This window comes from Callithrix jacchus, chromosome 22 (genome assembly GCF_049354715.1).
Source record: "Callithrix jacchus isolate 240 chromosome 22, calJac240_pri, whole genome shotgun sequence".
NCBI classification, from domain to species: Eukaryota; Metazoa; Chordata; class Mammalia; order Primates; family Cebidae; genus Callithrix; species Callithrix jacchus.
Window position 1 is genome coordinate 10,877,649 of NC_133523.1, and position 21,168 is coordinate 10,898,816.

The window sequence follows — 21,168 nt, forward strand, 5'->3', positions numbered from 1 at the left end:
AAATTAGCTGGGTGTGGTGGTGCTTGCCTGCAGTCCCATCTACTCAGGAGACTGAGGCGAGATAATTGCCTGAACCCAGGAGGCGGAGACTGCAGTGAGCCGAGATCACTTACCAGAAGCATTTTTAAATTAAAACATATAAATTGGCCAGGCGTGGTGGCTCATGCCTGTAACCGTAGCACTCTGGGAGGCTGAGTTGGGTGGATCACCTGAGGTCAGGAATTCAAGACCAGTCTGGCCATCATGGTGAAACCCCATTTTTATTTTTTAAAAAAAGTAAAACAAAAAAAAAATATATATATGTGTGTGTATATACACATATATATACATGTATATATACACATATATGTATATATACACGCATATATACACATAAATATTGATTTATGCCTTACAAAGCTATGTAATATTTTTTCAACTTGCTTTACTGAGTCATATGAGGCTAATAAATTTGTGTAAATTATCTAAACATAAGCCTTTTTTTCTCTGATAATGTGTTAGTGATGCTAAGTTGCCAACAGTCTGCTGATCTCAGCAGTGTAAAGTTAATGGTGACATTGAAAGTTACTTTTCTATACTATGCAATGACATAGAACAATTTAGTCACTTCCTTTAAGGTACCAAGGAAGCTGCTCTTGAGAAACGCTTATTTAAAACTCCCTAAGGTCAGTATCCAGGCACCACAGGATGCAGCATCAATCACTGATCAAACCCTGTCTTCTTGTGGAGATGACATACCCAGTACCAGATAATGTATCCACATCAGTGAAGGGTGGAGTCATTGTCAGATCGCACAAAGTGATTCGGAGCAGGGAAGACGGCAGTGGCAGAGGTGGGTGCACTGGCCAGGCTCAGTGGCTCACACCTATAATCCCAGTGCTTTCGGGGGCTGAGGTGGGTGGATCACTTGAGGTCAGGAGTTCAAGACCAGTCTGGCCAATGCGGTGAAACCCTGTTTCTACTAAAAATACAAAAATTAGGCTGGGCACGGTGGCTCACGCCTGTAATCCCAGTACTGGGGAGGCCAAGGCAGGTGGATCACAAGGTCAGGAGATCGAGACCATCCTGGCCAACATGGTGAAACCCCATCTCTACTAAAAAGACAAAAAAAATTAGCCGGGCATGGTGGTGCATACCTGTAGTCTCAGCTACTCGAGAGGCTGAGGCAAGAGAATTGCTTGAACCCAGGAGGTGGAGATTGAGGTGAGCCGAGATCATGCCACTGCACTACAGCCTGGGTGACAGTGTGAGACTCTGTCTAAAAAATGCTTATTTTAGATATACATGTTTATTTTTGTACTTTTTTTTTTATAAAACAAGGTGAAAAAGGAAAAAAAATTTTAGATCAAGGAACTTAGGTGGATTAATAGTAGGAAAGTTATACAGATTTATTTAGCATGTTTATATGGGAGCCTTCAGAATGAAGACACACCCAACAATGAGAAAGCTTATGTACTCCAAGGCCAGGAAAGAATGCAGACTTGGCATGGCCAAATACTCGGAGGTTTGGTGGGTAAGTGAGTTTTAATGGCAAGATGCATTACACAAGAGGAAAGGAAGAAGCATGGCTAGCAAAGGAGACCTTGCTATGTAGATGAAGGCTCCCTCAGAGATAAGAGGTGGGAAATTTTGCTTTTCAGACTTATTTATTTTTCCTTTTTTTATTTTTTCCACGTAATACCTTTGACCATATCAGACTTTTATTTAAAATTTTAAGTAATAGAGACAGGATTATGCTACGTTACCCTTGTTGTTCTCTAATCTTTGTCTCAAGCAGTCCTCCCAGCTCAGCCTCCCAAAGTGCATGAGCCACCATGCCCAGAGAGGGTTTGTCCCCTTGTAAAGAATTATGCATTGCTGGACACAGTGGCTTACATCTGTAATCCCAACACTTTGGGAGGCCAAGGCAGGAGAATCACTTGAGCCCAGGAGCTTAAGATCAGTCACGGCAATATGACAAAACCCCCTCTCCTCAAAAAATACAAAAAAATTAGCTGAATGTGGTGGCACGTACCTGTGTTCCCAGCTATCTAGAAGGCTGAGGCCCTGAGCCTGGGTGTTTGATGTTGCAGTGAGCTGTGAATGTGCCACTGCATTCCAGCCTGGGGAATAGAGTGAGAGCCTGTCTTAAAAAAAAAAAAATTCGATCGAGACCATCCTGGTCAACAAGGTGAAACCCCGTCTCTACTAAAAATACAAAAATTAGCTGGGCATGGTGGTGCACGCCTGTAGTCCCAGCTACATGGGAGGCTGAGGCAGGAGAATTGCTTAAACCCAGGAGGCGGAGGTTGTGGTGAGCCGAGATCGCGCCATTGCGCTCCAGCCTGGGTAACAAGAGCAAAACTCCGTTTCAAAAAAAAAAAAAACTTCACTTATTGCAGCTTCAGATTTTTTAAATTAATGTAAGTTGCATTTTCTCTACAATTGGAAAGATAAGAAAATTTTGCACAGAGCCCAGATAAGCATAGATTTCAGGGGAAAAAAATCATTAGTTGTATATAGTATTTGTTTTAAAATTTTTATTTTTTTTTTATTTATTTTTTTCAGACCGAATCTCTCTCTGTTGCCCAGGCCTGGCGCAATCTCAGCTCACTGCAACCTCCACCTCCTGGGTCCAAGTGATTTTCAGGCCTCAGCTTCCTAAGTAGCTGGGATTACAGGCATGCGCCACCGTGCCTGTCTAGTTTTTGTATTTTTAATAGAGACAGATCTCACCATGTTGGCCAGGCTGGTCTTGAACTCCTGACCTCATGATCCACCTGCCTTGGCCTCCCAAAGTGCTGGGATTACAGGCATGAGCCACTGCACTCAGCCTAATTTTTTGTTTTTAGTACACACAGGGTTTCATCTTGCTGGCCAGGCTGGTCTTGAACTCCCAGACTCAGACTATCTGCCCAACTCGGCCTCCCAAATTGCTGAGATTACAGGTGTGAGCCACCGCGCCTGGCCTACCTATTAACCTTAAAAATCAGGCCAGGTGCAGTGGCTCAAGCCTGTAATCCCAGCACTTTGGGAGGCCAAGGCGGGTGGATCACGAGGTCAGAGATCAAGACTATCCTGGTCAACATGGTGAAACCCCGTCTCTACTAAAAATACAAAAAAAAATACACCAGGGCATGGTGGTGCGTGCCTGTAATCCCAGCTACTCAGGAGGCTGAGGCAGGAGAATTGCCTGAACCCAGGAGGTGGAGGTTGCGGTGAGCCGAGATCGCGCCATTGCACTCCAGCCTGGGTAACAAGAGTGAAACTCCGTCTCAAAAAAAAAAAAAAAAAAAAAATCAAAACAAGTTATTTACTTTGTTGATACAATGGGGGTACACACATTAGGTAAAGGTTCCCATTCCAGAAGGAAGAAATTGGCCAAAAGAAAGGAACTTCAGGCCCCACCGAAGTATAAAACCCAGCAGGACAGTCATTAAATCTTAAAATTCCCAAATAGTCTCCTTTGACTCCATGTGACGCGTCCAGCACACACTGGTGCAAGGGATGGACTCCCAAGGCCTTGGGTAGCTTCACCCCTCTGGCTTTTCCACACTCAGGTTGCAAGCTGCTGGTGGCTCTATTATTCTGGAGTCTGGAGGCTTGTGAGTGCCTTCCCACAGCTCCACTAGTCTGTGCACCAGTGGGGCCTCTGTGGGAGATTTAACCCATTTTCCCTCTGCTCTGCTCTTTTAGAGGTTGTCTGTGGGAGCTCCTCCCTTGCAGCAGGCTTTTTTACCTGTGCAGGAAGCATGGCACCAGCATTTGCTCAGCTTCTGGTGAAGGCCTCAGGAAGCTTTCAATGATAGCAGAAGGTGAAGGGAAAGCAGGCATCTCACATGGTGAAAGCAGAAACGAGAGAGAGAGTGGGGTAGGAAGGTGCAGCTCACTAGAACTCATTATCACAAGGACAGCAGTAAATCATGAGAGAAACAAGCCATAGGTCCCCCCATGACCCAAACAACTTTCATGAGGCCCCACCTCAACATTGGGGATTACAGTTGACATTGGGTGGGAACATAACCTACATTCAAACTGTATCACATGACAATATTACTTCCTTCAGTGTATTAAAGAACAAGTGTTTCTAGCTCATCAGTGCTGTTCAGTGATTTGGAATATGGACAGGGAAATCTTGATAAATCAGCCATGGCTGCAGTGAGCCATGAACACAGAATCTAATAATTTTAAAAATAATGTTATCATAGCTGGGCATGGTAGCTCATGCCTATAGTTCCAGCACTTTGGGAGGCCGAGGTGGGTGAATGACTTGAGCCCAGCAGTTTGAGATCAGCGTGGGCAATGGTGAAACTCCATCTCCACAGTCTTTTTAGCCAGGATAGTGACATGCACCTGTAGCCCCAGCTACTTGAGAGGCTGAGATAGGAGAATCACCTGAACCCCGGAGGTTGAGGCTGCAGTCAGCTGTGATCATGCCACTGCACTCCAGCCAGGGTGATAGAGCAAGACACTCATCTCAAAAAAGAAAAACCATAATTTTATAATTCAGAACTATTTTTTATGGATCTGTATTTTAAGAAAAAAATGGAAAGACAAGAACATTGAAGATCATTATGAAAATCTCGGGAGAAATCTAAGGTAATTTTCCCTCACAAGATAAGCATTATTTCTCTAGAAAATTGTAGACTACCTGAAAATGTATAAAATATGCAAATAAAAGAAATAAGCATCAAATTTATTTATTCTTAGAAAATTTTCTCTAGTGCTCACTTCAGCAGCACATATACTAAAATTGGAATGATACAGAGAAGATTAGCATGGCCCCTGCACAAGGATGACACGGAAATTCGTGAATAAAAATTTAAAAAAATTTATTTTTTCTCTAAAAACATTTGAATGTAATATAGGCCAGGCACGGTGGCTCACACCTCTTCTCTCAGCCCTTTGGGAGGCCAAAGCCAGATGATTGCTTGAGGCTATGAGTGAGACCAGCCTGGGCAACATGATGATACACCACCACTTCCACAAAAAAGTTAGCTGCGCATGGTGTCACTTGCCTGTAGTTCCCACTACTTGGGAGGCTGAGGCAGGAGGATTGCTTGAGCCCGGGAATTCCCAGCTACAGTGAGTCATGCTCAATTAGACTCCTGTCTTATTGGAAGGACCGAGGGCTTTCTGTATCCTGAGGTTCTTTTTTATTTTTGAGATGGAGTTTCACTGTTGTTACCCAGACTGGAGTGCAATGGCATGATCTTGGCTCACCGCAACCTCCACCTCCTGGGTTCAAGCAATTTTCTTGCCTCAGCCTCCCGAGTAGCTGGGACTACAGGCGCACGCCACCATGCCCAGCTAATTTTTGTATTTTTAGTAGAGACGGGGTTTCACCTTGTTGACCAGGATGGTCTCGATCTCTTGACCTCGTGATCCACCCACCTCGGAGTCCCGAAGTGCTGGGATTATAGGCGTGAGCCACCGCGCCCGGCCTGTATCCTGAAGTTCTTACCTTGGTGTACCAGAAGAATTTGATCACACGTGGCAGGGAGAATGAGTGCAAGGATTTTTTTGTTTTTGTTTTTGTTTGTTTTTTGATTCAGGGTCTCACTCTTGCCCAGGCTGGAATACAGTGGCTGATCTCGGCTCACTGCAACCTCTGCCTTCCAGGCTTAAGCAATTCTGCCTCAGCCTCCCGAGTAGCTGAGATTACAAGCGTGCACCAACATGCCTAGCTAATTTTTGTATTTTTAGTAGAGACAGAGTTTTGCCATGTTGGCTAAGCTGTTCTTGAACTCCTGACCTCAGGTGATCGATCTGCCCACCTCAGCCTCCCAAACTGCTGGGATTACAGGCTTGAGCCACCATACCCAGCCTAGAGTACAAGGTTTGATTGAGTGGAGGTAACAGATCGGCAAGGAAGCCAGAAGGGCATGGAGTGGGAACAAGCCTGACCTCTGCTATGAACTTTACAAACCTTGTGCCCTTCCATGCTCCCTCCATTACACACACAAGGATGCCCCTAACCCCAGCACTATCACCTCACTCCCCTCAACCCCAAAGCACGAACTTTTTTTTTTTTTTTTTTTTTTTTTTTTGAGACTGAGTTTCACTCTTGTTATCCATGCTGCAGTGCAATGGCGCGATCTCGGCTCACCACAGCCTCTGCCTCCTGGGTTCAGGTAATTCTCCTGCCTTAGCCTCCTGAGTAGCCGGGATTACAGGCACGCGCCACCATGGCCAGCTAATTTTTTGTATTTTTTTTTTTTTTTTTTTTTTTTTTTGAGACGGAGTTTCGCTCTTGTTACCCAGGCTGGAGTGCAATGGCGCGATCTCGGTTCACCGCAACCTCCGCCTCCTGGGTTCAGGCAATTCTCCTGCCTCAGCCTCCTGAGTAGCTGGGATTACAGGCACGCGCCACCGTGCCCAGCTAATTTTTTGTATTTTCAGTAGAGACGGGGTTTCACCATGTTGACCAGGATGGTCTCGATCTCTCGACCTCGTGATCCACCCGCCTCGGCCTCCCAAAGTGCTGGGATTACAGGCGTGAGCCACCGCGCCCGGCTAATTTTTTGTATTTTTAGTAGAGACGTGGTTTCACCATGTTGACCAGGATGGTCTCGATCTCTTGACCTCGTGATCCACCTGCCTGGGCCTCCCAAAGTGCTGGGATTATAGTCGTGAGCTACCGCGCCCAGCCAACTTTTAATTTTTTTGACAGAGTCTTGCTCTGTCACCCAGGATGGAGTGCAGTGGCACGTTCTGGGCTCACTGCAACCTCGGCGTCCCGGTTCAAGTGATTCTTCTGCTTCAGCCTCACGAGTAGCTGGGATTACAGGTGTGAGCCACATGCCTGGCTAATTTTTGTATTTTTAATAGAGATGGAGTTTTGCCATCTTGGCCAGGCTGGTCTGGAACTCCTGACCTCAGGTTATCCACCCACCTCAGCCTCCCAAAGTGCTGGGATTACAGACATGAGCCACCTCGCCCGGCCGAAAACGCAAACTTTCTACTTTGGTTACCATTACCTTGGCGGGCATCAGATCCTCCATCCCCAAGCTCTATGGGTGCTGCCGCCTCTCTGCACCTCAGGCGCCACATCCCAGAAGCCCCAATCCCCACACCTGGCTTGTGCTTTAGAGCAGCTGCTGCTTCAGAGCCCTCAGCTGCCACCAGCGACGTCGTGATTTGGAAGTCTTTTAATGCAGTTAAATATCTTAGAATTTATCTTCCCCATTTTATACACACAATCATGAGGAAAGCAGGGACTCTACTGGTGTCTTATTCACACAGTGGGATTGAGAGTTTTTGGCCTCTGAAACTGATCAGTGGAGTGAGAAGCAGCTAAATAACCTGCAGAGGGCAGCAGAGCCTGAGGCCAGTGTGGAGCCTGCAGAGAAAAGGAAAGACAGTTCCTTGGAGACTTCCGGAGAACCCCACCCTCCCCTGCAGATGGCATCCAGCTGCTCAGAACAGCTGCAGAGAATGTGGATTCTGAGAAGCTGCAGGGCCCTGAAAAGCAGGAGACCCACATGCAGATGTGCACAGGAGGGGTTCCATCCTTTCTGAGGTTACCCTGCTGGAGCCTGGGAACATTTTCTGGGAAGTGTTTTGCTTTTCACATGCATAGGGTTGCTGGAGTCAGACTGTAATTTTTACACAGGAAGAAAATCTGTGAAGGTCAGCCTCAGTGAGATTTGTTTGATTTGTCTTATAACAGAGTTTAGGCCAGGCGCAGTGGCTCACGCCTGTAATCCCAGCACTTTGGGAGGCCGAGGTGGGTGGATCTCCTGAGGTCAGGAGTTCAAGACCAGCCTGGCCATCATGGTGAAACCCCATCTTAAAAAAAATTAAAACAACAACAACAAAAAAAGAGTTTAGGCAAGGCACAGTGGTTCAAGCCTATAATCCCAGCACTTTGGAAAGCCTAGATGGGTGGATCACCTGAGGTCAGGAGTTTGAGACCAGCCTGACCAATATGGTGAAACCCCATCTCTACTAAAAATACAAAAATTAGCTGGGTGTGGTGGCAGACGCCTGTAGTCCCAGCTACTCAGGAGGCTGAGGCAGGAGAATTGCTTGAACCCAGGAGGCAGAGGTTGCAGTGAGCTGAGATCACACCACTGCACTCCAGCCTGGGTGACAGAGCAAGATTCTGTCTGAAAAAAAAAAAGTTTATGAAGTTGACAGTTTATTTAGGCCAGAAGCTTAAATTGTCACCAGGTGAGAGTTTCCTGCTGAGGAAATGAAGATCTGGAAGGAGAGAGCGTTTCTACACTGTGAGGGGGCATTGGGAGCATGGGGTGTGAGGGGAGCGAAGATGAGGAAGCCTTGGCCTTGCCTCATCTCCAATTCTGGCTCCCTGGAGGACATCTGCTTCTCCCTCCTGGCGCAGTCAATCTTGGCCTGGTCTGGGTTCCCCTCCTGCTCTGAGCAAAGAGGGTGGCTTTGTGGGGGCAATAGGTTGTTGATGTCTGTACTAAAGGTTTGCTGAAAACTCACTGACATGAGGCAGTTGGGTTAACTCTGAAAAGGCATACAAATTTATTGTGTGTACACACAGGAGCCTTCAGAATGAAGACACCCTCCCCCCAAACAATAACACGGAAAAGCTTATATACCATCCTGAAGCCAGGAAGGAATGCAGACTCAGCATGGCCCAAAAATCCCAGGCTATGTTGTGAAGCACATCAGGTTTAGTGGCAATTTCTCCTGACAGAGGGAAAGAAAAGGGCTTGGCCAGCAAAGGTGGACTATTACATAAATGAAGGCTGTCACAGAGAGAAGAGTAATGGTTCTTTTCCAACTTTTTAACATTTTTCTTTTTATTTCAACATTTAAATAATAAAGATGGGATTCTCTCTGTGTTGACCAAGCTGGTCTTCAGCTCTTTGCTTTAAGGCAGGGATGTCCAATCTTTTTTTTTTTTTTTTTTTTTTACAGACAAAGGGGGAGCTTTTATTTCTTGGTCTCTTTCTCCCTGGACAAAGTTTTGATGATCTCCTTTTTGGCCTGGAGGCGCTCTTCACGGCGCTTGCCTGCTTCCTTGGTCTTAGACCTGTGGGCCTCAGCCTGGTCAGCCAGGAGCTTCTTGCAGGCCTTGTCTGCCTTCAGCTTGTGGATGTGTTCCATGAGAATCCGCTTGTTTTTGAACACATTCCCCTTCACCTTCAGGTACAGGCTGTGATACATGTGGTGATCAATTTTCTTAGATTCCCGGTATCTTCTGAGCAGCAGGTGCAGAATCCTCATTCTCCTCATCCACGTGACCTTCTCTGGCATTCGGGCATTGGCTGTACCCTTACGCTTACCTATGCCCATGTGCCTGCCCTTCCAGCGGGCCAAGGTGTTTTACCGGCAGCGAGCCCGGGAATGGACCGTCACAGGCTTTCGGATGATCAGCCCATCTTTGATCAGCTTCCGGATCTGCTGACGCGAGTTAGCACTGGCGATTTCATTGGTCTCATTCGGGTCCAACCAGACCTTCTTCTTACCACAGCGGAGGACACTAGAGGCGAGCCTCTTCTGAAGCCTGAGCATACTCATGGCTGAGGCCGCAGCAGCGAAAGGCTTTTTTTTTTTTTTTTTTGAGACGGAGTGTCGCTCTTGTTACCCAGGCTGAAGTGCAATGGCGCATTCTCGGCTCATCGCAACCTCCGCCTCCTGGGTTCAAGCAATTCTCTTGCTTCAGCCTCCCGAGTAGCTGGGACTACAGGCACGCGCCACCATGCCCACCTAATTTTTGTATTTTTAGTAGAGACGGGGTTTCACCTTGTTGACCAGGATGGTCTCGATCTCTTGACCTCGTGATCCACCTGCCTCGGCCTCCCAAAGTGCTGGGATTATAGGCATGAGCCATCGCAACCGGCTAGAACTCCTAAAGTTCTATAGGAAAACAACCAGCCACCTCGCCCGGCCGGGATGTCCAATCTTTTGGCTTTCCTGGGGCACATTGGAAGAATTGTCTTGGGCCACACATAAAATACAGTAACACTAATGATAGCTGATGAAGAAGAAGGAGGAGGACGATGAAAGAAGAGGAATAAAAAGGAGGAGAAGGAGGAGGAGGAGGAAGGAAGAAGGAAGAAGAAAAGAAGAGGAAGACAGGAAAAAAAATCGCAAAAAGAAATCTTATAATATTTTAAGAAAATCTACTAATTCGTGTTGGGCCCTATTCAAAGCCGTCCTCGCCAGCGGGTTGGACAAGCTTGCTTTAAGGAGTCCTCCAGCCTCGGCCTACCAAAGTGCTGGGATTCGAGGCCTGAGTCACGGCTTCCTGCCTGTGTTCAGGTTTTAAAGATGTCAGACTCGGAATCACTACTAGTTCCGGTGAAGGGAAATAAGCAGGGAGAGGGCCGTTGGCTTCAATAACGGAGATTCTCTACAGATGCAAATTTTCCTCCCGAAGGCAGCTTTGCAAGACTTTGCAAGCTTTGTTGGCCAAGCGGCAGCGATTTCAAAATCTATCAAAGGAATGACCGGGAGCGGTGGCTTACGCCTGTAATCCTAGCAGTATGGGAGGCCGGGGCGGTTCGCCTGAGCTCAGGAGTTCAAGACCAACCTGGGGAAACCCCCGTCTTTACTAAAAATACAAAAATTAACAGAGGTGGTGGAGCACGCCTGTAATCCCAGCTACTAGGGAGGCTGAGACAGTAAAATCGCTTGAATCCAGGAGGCGGAGATTGCAGTGAGCCAGGATAGCGCCACTGCACTCCAGCCTGGGTGACAAAGTGAGACCCAGTCTCAAAAAAAAAAAAAAAATCAACGAAATATATTTTGGGGTAAATAATTTACTTCATCTCCACTGGACTCTTTTTTTTTTTTTTTTTTTTTTTGAGACAGAGTGTCGCTCCGTCGCCGGGCTGGAGTACAGTGGCACGATCTCGGCTCACTGCAACCTCCGCCTCCCGGGTTCAAGCAATTCTCCTGCCTCAGCCTCCGGAGTAGCTGGGACTATAGACGCGCGCCACCACGCCAAGCTAATTTTTTTTTTTTTTTTTTTTTTGAGATGGAGTTTCTCTGTTGTTACCCAGACTGGAGTGCAATGGCACGATCTCGGCTCACCGCAACCTCCGCCTTCTGGGTTCAAGCAATTCTCCTGCCTCAGCCTCCCAAGTAGCTGGGACTACAGGTGCACACCACCATGCCCACCTAATTTTTGTATTTTTAGTAGAGACGGGGTTTCACCTTGTTGACCAGGATGGTCTCGATCTCTTGACCTCGTGATCCACCCGCCTCGGCCTCCCAAAGTGCTGGGATTACAGGCTTGAGCCACCGCGCCCGGCCCTGATTTTTATATATCAGTAGAGACGGGGTTTCACTATGTTGGCCAGGATGGCCTTGATCTCTTGATCTCGTGATCCGCCCGCCTCGGCCTCCCAAAGTGCTGGGATTACAGGCTCCACTGGACTCGAGTCTGGAATTCCCTGCACACATTAGTGACCCTGTGCAGGACGAAGGAGCCATTGAGTGAAAAAGACAACAGTGTCCCTTCTAGCAATTAGGAGCAAGTTTGGCTGAAATGCAAAATAACGAAAGAGCTGGGAGCTGAAAGGGAGCTCACTTAGAGAATCTGTGACTGGAACCGGACCGACCCGCTCGGCAGGGCCCCGTTACCCAGGGCTTCTGCTGTCGGTCAGGTCTGAAGGGGCGGGGACTGATGCTCTATCCAATCAGAGGTGCTGAGGCGGGGCCCTGCGAGCCGTTTATCCGCCGGAAGGAGGTAGCCGCGTGGCCACTCTCCTCACCGCCCGACTGCTCTCGTCGAGGCGAGGTTGGGATTTCTTCTTTCCAGCTCTGACAGGGACAACGTCCCTCTTCCGTAGCTTTTCTCTCTGTTGCCTGCACCAGGTTCTGGACTGCTCGCGGGAATTCTGCAGGAGACGCCAGAATATCTAGAAGCTGAAAAATGGTGAGTGTCCGGAGTCGGAAGTCCCGAGGTGGGGTGTGGGGGTCAGAACGGAATGGCTGTGGAGGGACCCGGGACTCCCCGCGTGACTCCTGGGTCTGGGACCGAGTCCAGGTGCAGCTCAGCTTTCCGTCCCCTCGGCCTCAGGGTGTGGGTCTGGGCCGGCGACCAGGACCCCGGGCGACTGCGGCCCCGGCCTTCTCTGGGCAGCTCTGCACCCGCTGCTCGTGTTTCCACAGACTGCGCAAGTCATGGGGGAAATCCCGCCTCGTATGTGGGGTTCCCAGTCCCACCTTTCTTCTGCTAGAAATTAAACTGAGACGCTGTTAACAAGTAAAGAGCATTTTGGGCGAACAGCTAATCATGAAGGAGAAACACCGGGTCATGATTTGCTTGTTAACGGAAAAAGCCAAACTAAAATAACTTGAAGAAGTTTTATTCTGGCCGGGCACAGTGGCTCACGCCTGTAATCCTAGCACTTTGGGAGGCCGAGGTGTGTGGGTCACCTGAGTGGGGTCAGGAGTTCGAGACCAGCCTGACCAACATGGTGAAACCCTGTGTCTACTAAAGATACAAAAATTAAGGGCTAGGCGCGGTGGCTCCCCGCTGTAATCCCAGCACTTTGGGAGGCCAAGGCGGGCAGATCACGAGGTCAAGAAATCGACACCATCCTGGCCAACATGGTGAAACCCCCAAAATTAGCCGGGTGTGGTGGCACGCGCCTGTAATCCTAGCTACTCGGGAGGCTGAGGCAGGAGAATCGCTTGAACTCGGGAGGTGGAGGTTGCAGTGAGCAGGGATTGCGCCACTGCACTCCAGCCGGTGACAGAGTGAGATTGCGTCTCAAAAAAAAAAGCCGAGTGTGGTGGCAGGCACCAGTAGTAATCCCAGCTACTCGGGAGGCTGAGAGACAGGAGAATTGCTTGAACCCGGGAGGCGAAGGCTGCAGTGTTAGGAGAGACCTTGGCCGAGGGAAACAACCCCAGGAAGCCTGGATTAAGTGGTACGGAGGCGGCTCATGACACTTTGGTTTTATTCATTCCGGGGAGACGGGGATTGCAAGGAAAATCATGAATCAGTGCTTGGAAGGTGTAAGTTCCTTTGGACAAAAGGTGTGACTTGTAGAAGCAGGGTTGGAAGGCACAGGTGCTTGAAGGATTCTGTGGGTGGCAGTTGGTTGAGAGTGTGAAGTTTTGGTCTAAAATTTAAAGGCAGATAGAAAGGAGTGAATTAATGGCATTCGCAGCAACCTGGATGGGATTAGAGACTATTATTCTTAGTGAAGTAACTCGGGAATGGAAAACCAAACATAACTTATGTTCTCACTTATACGTGGGAGCTAAGCTCTGAGAATGCAAAGGCATAACAATGATACATTGGACTTAGTGGACTGGGGAGGATGGGAAAGGGTGGGAAGGGGGTGAGGGATAAAAGACTACAAATCGGGTTCAGTGTATGCTGCCCCAGTGATGAACTTACTCATGTAATTGCATACCACCTGTTCCCCAGAAACCTATGGAAATATATATAAATGCATATTTAAAAAAAATTTTTTAGAGGCTGTAGGAAGGAATACTGTAGAAAGAGGGCCTGTTCTGTGTCACCTGATTCCATCCCAGCCCAAAAAACAGGCCTGTGTCACCAGATTTTATGAATTCTGAGGCATGAATTTCCATTTTCTTTAAGTCCCCTTAGAAGGTGCTTGTAATTTGTCTTACTGCCACGGAATCTGTTTTTTTTTTTTTTTGAGACGGACTTTCGCTCTTGTTACCCAGGCTGGAGTGCAATGGCGCAATCTCGGCTCACCGCAACATCCGCCTCCTGGTTTCAGGCAATTCTCCTGCCTCAGCCTCCTGAGTATCTGGGACTACAGGCGTGTGCCACCATACCCAGCTAATTTTTGTATTTTTAGTAGAGACGGGGTTTCACCTTGTTGACCAGGATGGTTTCGTTCTCTTGACCTCGTGATCCACCCGCCTCGGCCTCCCAAAGTGCTGGGATTATAGGCCTGAGCCACTGCACCAGGCTGGAATCTGTTTTATGAGTCTGATGATGTCCAATTAACATGAATGTAGGTCAGTTGCTATGTCTTAACTCTAAAAGGAAGAAGGTGTAAGGAGGCTCCTCTGATCCTCTCCCTTTTTTTTTTTTTTTTTAGATGGAGTTTTGCTCTTGTTGCCCAGGCTGGAGTATAATGGTGCAATCTCAGCTCACTGCAACCTCTGCCTCCCTGGTTCAAGTGATTCTTCTGCCTCAGCCTCCTGAGTAGCTGGTACTACAGGCATGCACCACCATGCCTGGCTAATTTTGTATTTTTAGTAGAGACGGGGTTTCTCGGTGTTGGTCAGGCTGGTCTCGAACTCCAGACCTGAGGTGATCCACCTACTTCAGCCTCCCAAAGTGCTGGGATTATAGGCATGAGCCACCTCGCCTGGTTTGGCTCCTCTGATCTTCCTGTCACAGCAGGGAACTCCATTTTGAGCTTTTTTTTTTTTTTTTTTTTTTGAGATGGAGTTTCGCTCTTGTTACCCAGGCTGGAGTGCAATGGCGCCATCTCGGCTCACCACAACCTCCGCCTCCTGGGTTCAGTCAATTCTCCTGCCTCAGCCTCCTGAGTAGCTGGGATTACAGGCACGCGCCACCATGCCCAGCTAATTTTTTGTATCTTTAGTAGAGACGGGGTTTCACCATGTTGATCAGGATGGTCTCGATCTCTTGACCTCGTGATCCACCCGCCTCGGCCTCCCAAAGTGCTGGGATTACAGGCGTGAGCCACTGCACCCGGCTCTTTGTTCTTAGTGTATCTCTTAGAATTTCTATTGTGGGGTTTTACTATTGTTGCTCAGGTTGGAGTACACTGGTGCCATACGGCTCACTGCAGCCTCTGCCTCTAGTGTTCAAATGATTCACCTGCCTCAGCCTCCCGAGTAGCTGGGATTACAGGCATGGACCACCACACCCAGCTAATTTTGTGTTTTTAATAGAGACAAGGTTTCTCCATTTTGGTTACGAGGGTCTCGAACTCCTGACCTCAAGTGATCCACCTACCTCCGCCTCCTAAAGTGCTGGGATTAGAGGCGAGAGCCATTGTGCCCAGCTACTTTATTGTTTTTAATCATGAGATGTTGAGGTTTGTCACATGCTTTTTTTTTTTTGCATCTACTAGGAACATTCATTTGGTTTTTGATGTTGATTTTTTTTCTTTGTCTTTTTTTTTTTAAGATGGGGTCTTTTAAGATGGGTTTTTTTTTTTTTTTTTGAGACGGAGTTTTGCTCTTGTTACCCAGGCTGGAGTGCAATGGCGCGATCTCGGCTCACCGCAACCTCCGCCTCCTGGGTTCAGGCAGTTCTCCTGCCTCAGCCTCCTGAGTATGCCACCATGCCCAGCTAATTTTTTGTATTTTTAGTAGAGACGGGGTTTCACCATGTTGACCAGGATGGTCTCAATCTCTTGACCTTGTGATCCACCCGCCTTGGCCTCCCAAGGTGCTGGGATTACAGGCTTGAGCCACCGTGCCCGGCCAACTTACTGCTTACATATATCTAGCTTATATAATCATATTTAATACTTACATCTCTAACATACTTAGTCCCATATTATCTTTCTATATAACCAATAGGAATTGTATGTAGTCAGAGCTGTACTGACACATTTAGTGCTGATTTATATAATTCTTCCATATAACCATGTAGTAGTTTGTAGTAGGAGGAATGCCTAGAGAAGTCACAGAACAGAAGCAGTACATGGTAAAACAGCCAGACCAGGACAAGAACCAAGGACCCAGGCGGTGGCGTCCCTGCCTGAAAGGGAAGGTCATATGCTGTATGGCAGGCTTGGAGCAAGAGCCTCTCCTGATAAAGGAGTTGTAGTACCTTGCATCTAGTTCCTGTGGAAAGTAGACCTCAGGCCTGAGATCCTGGAAATAGCCGAGGTCACACCCTCTGGTGTGACCAGTCATGGCAGCTGTACACCCTGTCAGTCTTTTCTTGAGTCTATGCTAGCTCAAATCATCCTCCCATAAATATCTAAGAGAAGAGCACAAGTCTGTCAGCTCCCACTGCATTGGCTTACAGTATCCTTCTATTAGAAATGCTTTAAAGTCTCTAGCCCCCGATAATAAGTGTTGCATATGACACCTGTTGCACACAGCCCACCTCCTTGCCTCGGTGACCTAACAGGGGTGGACTCCTTTTCTGTATGCGATCCTCTACTGTGCATGGCCCTCCTCTCTGCCCAAGTGACATAATGGGGTGGCCCCCACGCTTGTGACTCACGTGATTATGTATGCCCTATCACTAAGCTTATAGATGATGACCTCACTTACGACCCTGCCCCCTGCTTGTACCTAACAAATACAGATGCTTCTGGGCATTTGAGGCCCCTGCTGATCTCTGCTCATAGGTTTCATGGCCCCCCAAGTCCAGCTTCTCTTCACCAGTTCTTCAGTGTCCTGTCTCTACTTCTCGGATCCTGCACTTCAGTACAGCATAAGGGACACCCCACAACCCTTGGGACCCAACAGCCCTACACAAGATAGAATAATTCATGCAGAGCTGGATGTGCAGGAGACCAGAGTTTTTTGTTTGTTTGTTTTCAAGATTGAGTCTCAAAATATAATTTTATATATGAGACAACTATTACAGTGAAAAGAGATCTGACCTGACTCCATCTTGCTTCCAACTTCCAAGCTGTCCTTGTTCATTCCTGGGCATAGACCAAACTAACCTTGGAAAGGAATTTAGCTTACAGTTTAACTCTGAAACAAAAATGAAAATAGCCCTTCCCCTCCACTCTCACCCTGCCCCCCAAAAAAACCCTTCTTGCCTAAGGACCAGTCTGGACTGGTCTAATTTTTTTTTTTTTTTTCGAGATGGAGTTTCACTCTTGTTACCCAGGCTGGAGTGCAATGGCGCATTCTCAGCTCACTGCAACCTCCGCCTCCTGGGTTCAAACGATTCTCCTGTCTCAGCCTCCCAAGTAGCTGGGATTACAGGCATGTGCCACCATGCCCGGCTAATTTTTTTTGTATTTAGTAGAGATGGGGTTTCACCATGTTGGCCAGGATGGTCTCGATCTCTTGACCTCGTGATCCACCCGCCTCGGCCTCCCAAAGTGCTGGGATTACAGGTGTGAGCCACCGCGCCCGGCTATGGTCTAATTTTTTATAGGACTAAAAAATTAGCTACAAGATTAGAAAATATGATTTAGGGGCCATGTAGCCTCTGGCTATGAGTCTGAACCTTCCCAAATTGCTCCTGGGAACAACATCACTGTTGTAAAACCTAAGATCAGCGCTTAAGATATTTTTTACAGACCGTGTGTTCTGAAGTACCACCAGCCGAAAATACCCCGAATGGTAATCTGGTTCAGATAGTTTTGTGATCCCACCCAGGAACAGAAGATAGCAAGAAAAACTCAATTTGACTGCCTATGATTTCATCTCCAACCTGACCAATCAGCAGTCCCCACTTTCTGATCCCCCACCTGCTGGATTATCCAGGGAGACTGATTTCAGTAATAATAAAACTCTGGTTGGCCTGGTGCGGTGGCTCATGCCTGTAATCCCAGCACTTTGGGAGGACAGGGTGGGTAGATCACCAGGTCAGGAGATTGAGACCATCCTGGTCAACATGGTTAAATCCTGTCTGTACTAAAAATACAAAAATTATCTGGGCATGGTGGTGCACACCTGTAGTCCCAGCTACTCGGGAGGCTGAGGCAGGAAAATTGCTTGAACCCAGAGGTGGAGGTCACAGTGAGCCGAGATCGCGCCACTGCAATCCAGCCTGGCAACAGAGTGAGAGTCCATCTCAAAAACAAACACACACACACAAATCTGGTCTCTGCACATCTGGCTCTGCATGAATTACTCTCTCTTGCAATTCCCCTGTCTTGATAAATCTGTTGTCTGGGCAAGGTGAACCTGTTGGGCAGTTTCATTGAAACCCAGTCTGTAAGAAAAGAAAAAAATAAAGGCCAGGCATGGTGGTTCACGCCTGTAATCCAAACACTTGGAGGCCAAGGCGGGCAGATCACCTGAGGTCAGGAGTTCAAGACCAGCCTGACCAACATGGTGAAACCCCGTCTTAAAAAAAAAAATAATAATAATTGTGAGAGAGAATTGTATACAATACAGTGTATACCATAGCCAACCATGTAGAATATTTGGTTTTCAAAAAGGTACTTCTGATGCAGCAAGTCTGACTATGGCACCTCTGTTATCCCTCACTTTTAGGTATTGGGCTTTTGATCGGAAGAAACTTGTTCTGAACTTTATATATGTATATATACACACATACACACATCCCTGCCACCTTGCCCGGTAACCGTTATATTTTCTGATGACAGAGCTGGATCCTAAGGCCTTACTGGAAGTGTTGTTGCTTTTCAGAGTATTTCCAACTCTAAGCCCTAGGTCTCTGAGTGACGGCTCTGTCAAACTGAGTCCACAGCTTTTTGCTCTTGGACTGCTGGCATTTATTTCTGAGTGCCGTCAGGTGACAGTGTAATCCCAGCACTTTGTGAAGCCTAGCCAGAAAGATTGCATTAGCTCATGAGTTCCTAGCCAGTTTAGGCAACACCGGGAGTCCTCATCTCTACCAAAAACTTTTTTTTTTTTTTTGAGATGGAATTTCGCTCTTGTTACCCAGGCTGGAGTGCAATGGCGCGATCTCAGCTCACGGCAACCTCTGCCTCCTGGGTTCAGGCAGTTCTCCTGCCTCAGCCTCCTGAGTAGCTGGGATTACAGGCGCGCACCACCATGCCCAGCTAATTTTTTATATTTTTAGTAGAGACGGGGTTTCACCTTGTTGACCAAGATGGTCTGGTTCTCTTGACCTCGTGATCCACCCGCCTCGGCCTCCCAAAGTGCTGGGATTACAGGCATGAGCCACTGCGCCCGGCCCTAACATTTCTATTTTTTTCATACAATTTCGCTCTTTTTGCCCAGGCCAGAGTGCAATGGCGTGATCTTGGCTCACTGCAACTTCTGCCTCCTGGGTTCAAGTGATTCTCCTGCCTGAGTAGCTGGGATTACATGTGCATGTGACCACACCCAGCTAATTTTGTATTTTTAGTAGAGACAGGGTTTCACCATGTTGGCTAGGCTGGTCTTGAACTCCTGACATCAGGTGATCCACCCGCCTCGGCCTCCCAAAGTGCTGGGATTACAGGTGTGAGCCACAGTGCCTAGCCATATGTTTTATTTCTTGAGATGGAGTCTTCCTCTGTCACCCAAGCTGGAGTGCAGTGGCACAGTTTCAGTTCACAGCAGCCTTTGTCTCCTGTGTTCAAGTGATCCTCCTCCCTCAGTCTCCCAGGTAGCTGGGATTACAGCCATCTGCTAGCACATCTGGCTAATTTTTGTATTTTTAGTAGAGACAGGGTTTTACTATGTTGGCCAGGCTGGTCTCAAACTTCTGACCTCAAGTGATCCGCCCACCTTAGCCTCTGAAAACATTGGGATTACAGGTGTGAGCCAACATACCTTATGGGAGGCCGGGATTTGAACCTTTACCTTCCTGATCCTACGTGCCTGGGCCCTGCAATAAAAGCCTTTCTTTCTATCCCATCAAGCCTCAGTGTAAATACCTAGTTTTCCTGGGTAACGTGAGTGGACTCCAGTTCTGTCAGTTCTGTTCTACATTCTTTTTTTTCTTTTTTGAGACATGGTATAGCTCTATCACCCAGGCTGCAGTAGTGGAATAATCAGACCTCACTGCAGCCTCAGTGATCTTGAGCCTCAGTATCCCGGAGTGCATGGATTATAGGCATGAGCCACTGCACCTACCTAGCCCCTAGTCCTGTTCTATAACCTCAATCTCAGGGCTCTGGACAGGTGGCTGGAGACACACTACACCTAACCCTCAGTCCTGTCTATAAACTCCTTAATCCTGGGGTTCTGGACAGGTGGCTGCAAACAGGCTTTCTCCCTCATTTTTCCCACTCTCATATAATGAGAAACAGTTTCTTTTTGTTTTAATTAAAACTTTTTTTTTTGAGATAGAGTCTCCCTTTGGTGCCCAGGCTGGAGTACAGTGGTACAGCCTTGGCTCACTGTAATCTCCACCTCCCAGGTTCAAGCAATTCTTGTGCCTCAGTCTCCCAAGTAGCTGAGATTACAGGCTTGCACCACCATGTCTGGCTAATTTTTTTGTTTATTTAGTAGAGACAGGGCTTCACCAAGTTTGCCAGGCTGGCCTCAAACTCCTGACCTCAGGTGATCCACCTGCCTTGGCCTCCCAAAGTGCTAGGATTATAGGCATAAGCCACCATGCCCAGCCAAAACTGTTTTATTATAAGGAAATATAGGTGAGTGGACAACATAAAACGAACTTTTCTTAATATTTTTGTCAGTCAGGCATGGTGGCTCATATCTGTAATCCCACCATTTGGGAGGCCAAGCTTCGGACCAGGAGCTCAAGACCAGGCTGGGCAACACAGTAAAACCTCATCTCTACAAAAACATGTAAAAGTTACCTGGGCAAGGGGACACATGCCTGTAGTCCTAGCTACTTGGGAGGCTGAGGCGAGAGGATTACTAATGCCCAAGAGTTCCAGGCTGCAGTAATGTATGATCATGCCACTGTACTCCAGCCTGGGCAACATAGCAAGATGTGGTCTCTAAGAAAAAATACATACACACACACACACACAGAGTAAGACTGTCTCAAAAAAAAAAATTTATCCACACTCATATACATATATGTATGTATGTGTGTATATATAGGTATGGATATACTTGTATATATACACACACACATATATGTCCACATTTCTTTATAATTGTGAATTGACAGTTACATTCCAATATCCTTTGGAGAAAAAAATCTTAAAATTTATCTTCCCTAAAAAGCTTGTAGTTGGATCTTGGGAGCAAGCAGGCGGACGGTCCGCCCTGAGGCGAGCCACCACCCATCCCCAGTTAAAAAAAAAAAAATTTATCTTCCTGTGCTGCAGGTGCTATTTTGAAGTGGTGTATTTTTTCATTAAGCATTAAATAGATAACATAAAATAAGAAATAAGAGGAAAGGAAAAATAAAAAACAAGAAATAGAGATAAGAATAATTAGTGGGATCAAAAATATTACATGAAACATTAGATTGCTGAATGACTTGCATAATTTAACTAGAAACACTATATTCTCAAGTAGAAAAGGTATTTGCTTTAGATAATTTAATCATCTGTTATTTGTTCATAAACGTTCCCTCTGAAGGGCTCTGACCTCTCCCTCCAGTGTGAACCTAACTCCTAAAACTGAATATTTGCTTGCTGCCTTTTTCACAAACACACGTGAATGGGTCAGATATGTCTCCTTTTCCTCCACCTC

General features: G+C 47.2%; 1 protein-coding gene and 2 pseudogenes across 1 annotated transcript in view; 2 read left to right on the forward strand and 1 right to left on the reverse strand.

The window, feature by feature from the left end:
- The first annotated feature begins 4,702 nt into the window (after positions 1–4,702).
- Positions 4,703–4,815, forward strand: LOC118150323 (U6 spliceosomal RNA; annotated as a pseudogene).
- Positions 4,816–8,277: 3,462 nt separating this feature from the next.
- Positions 8,278–9,502, reverse strand: LOC100411396 (large ribosomal subunit protein eL19 pseudogene; annotated as a pseudogene).
- Positions 9,503–11,652: 2,150 nt separating this feature from the next.
- The window catches only part of LOC144576525 (uncharacterized), a 55,122-nt gene continuing 45,606 nt past the window's right edge, over positions 11,653–21,168 (forward strand). Inside the window, exon 1 of the transcript XR_013531072.1 lies at positions 11,653–11,842. The gene's annotated coding sequence lies outside the window, so the exon portion shown is untranslated. The remainder of the gene's footprint in view (positions 11,843–21,168) is intronic.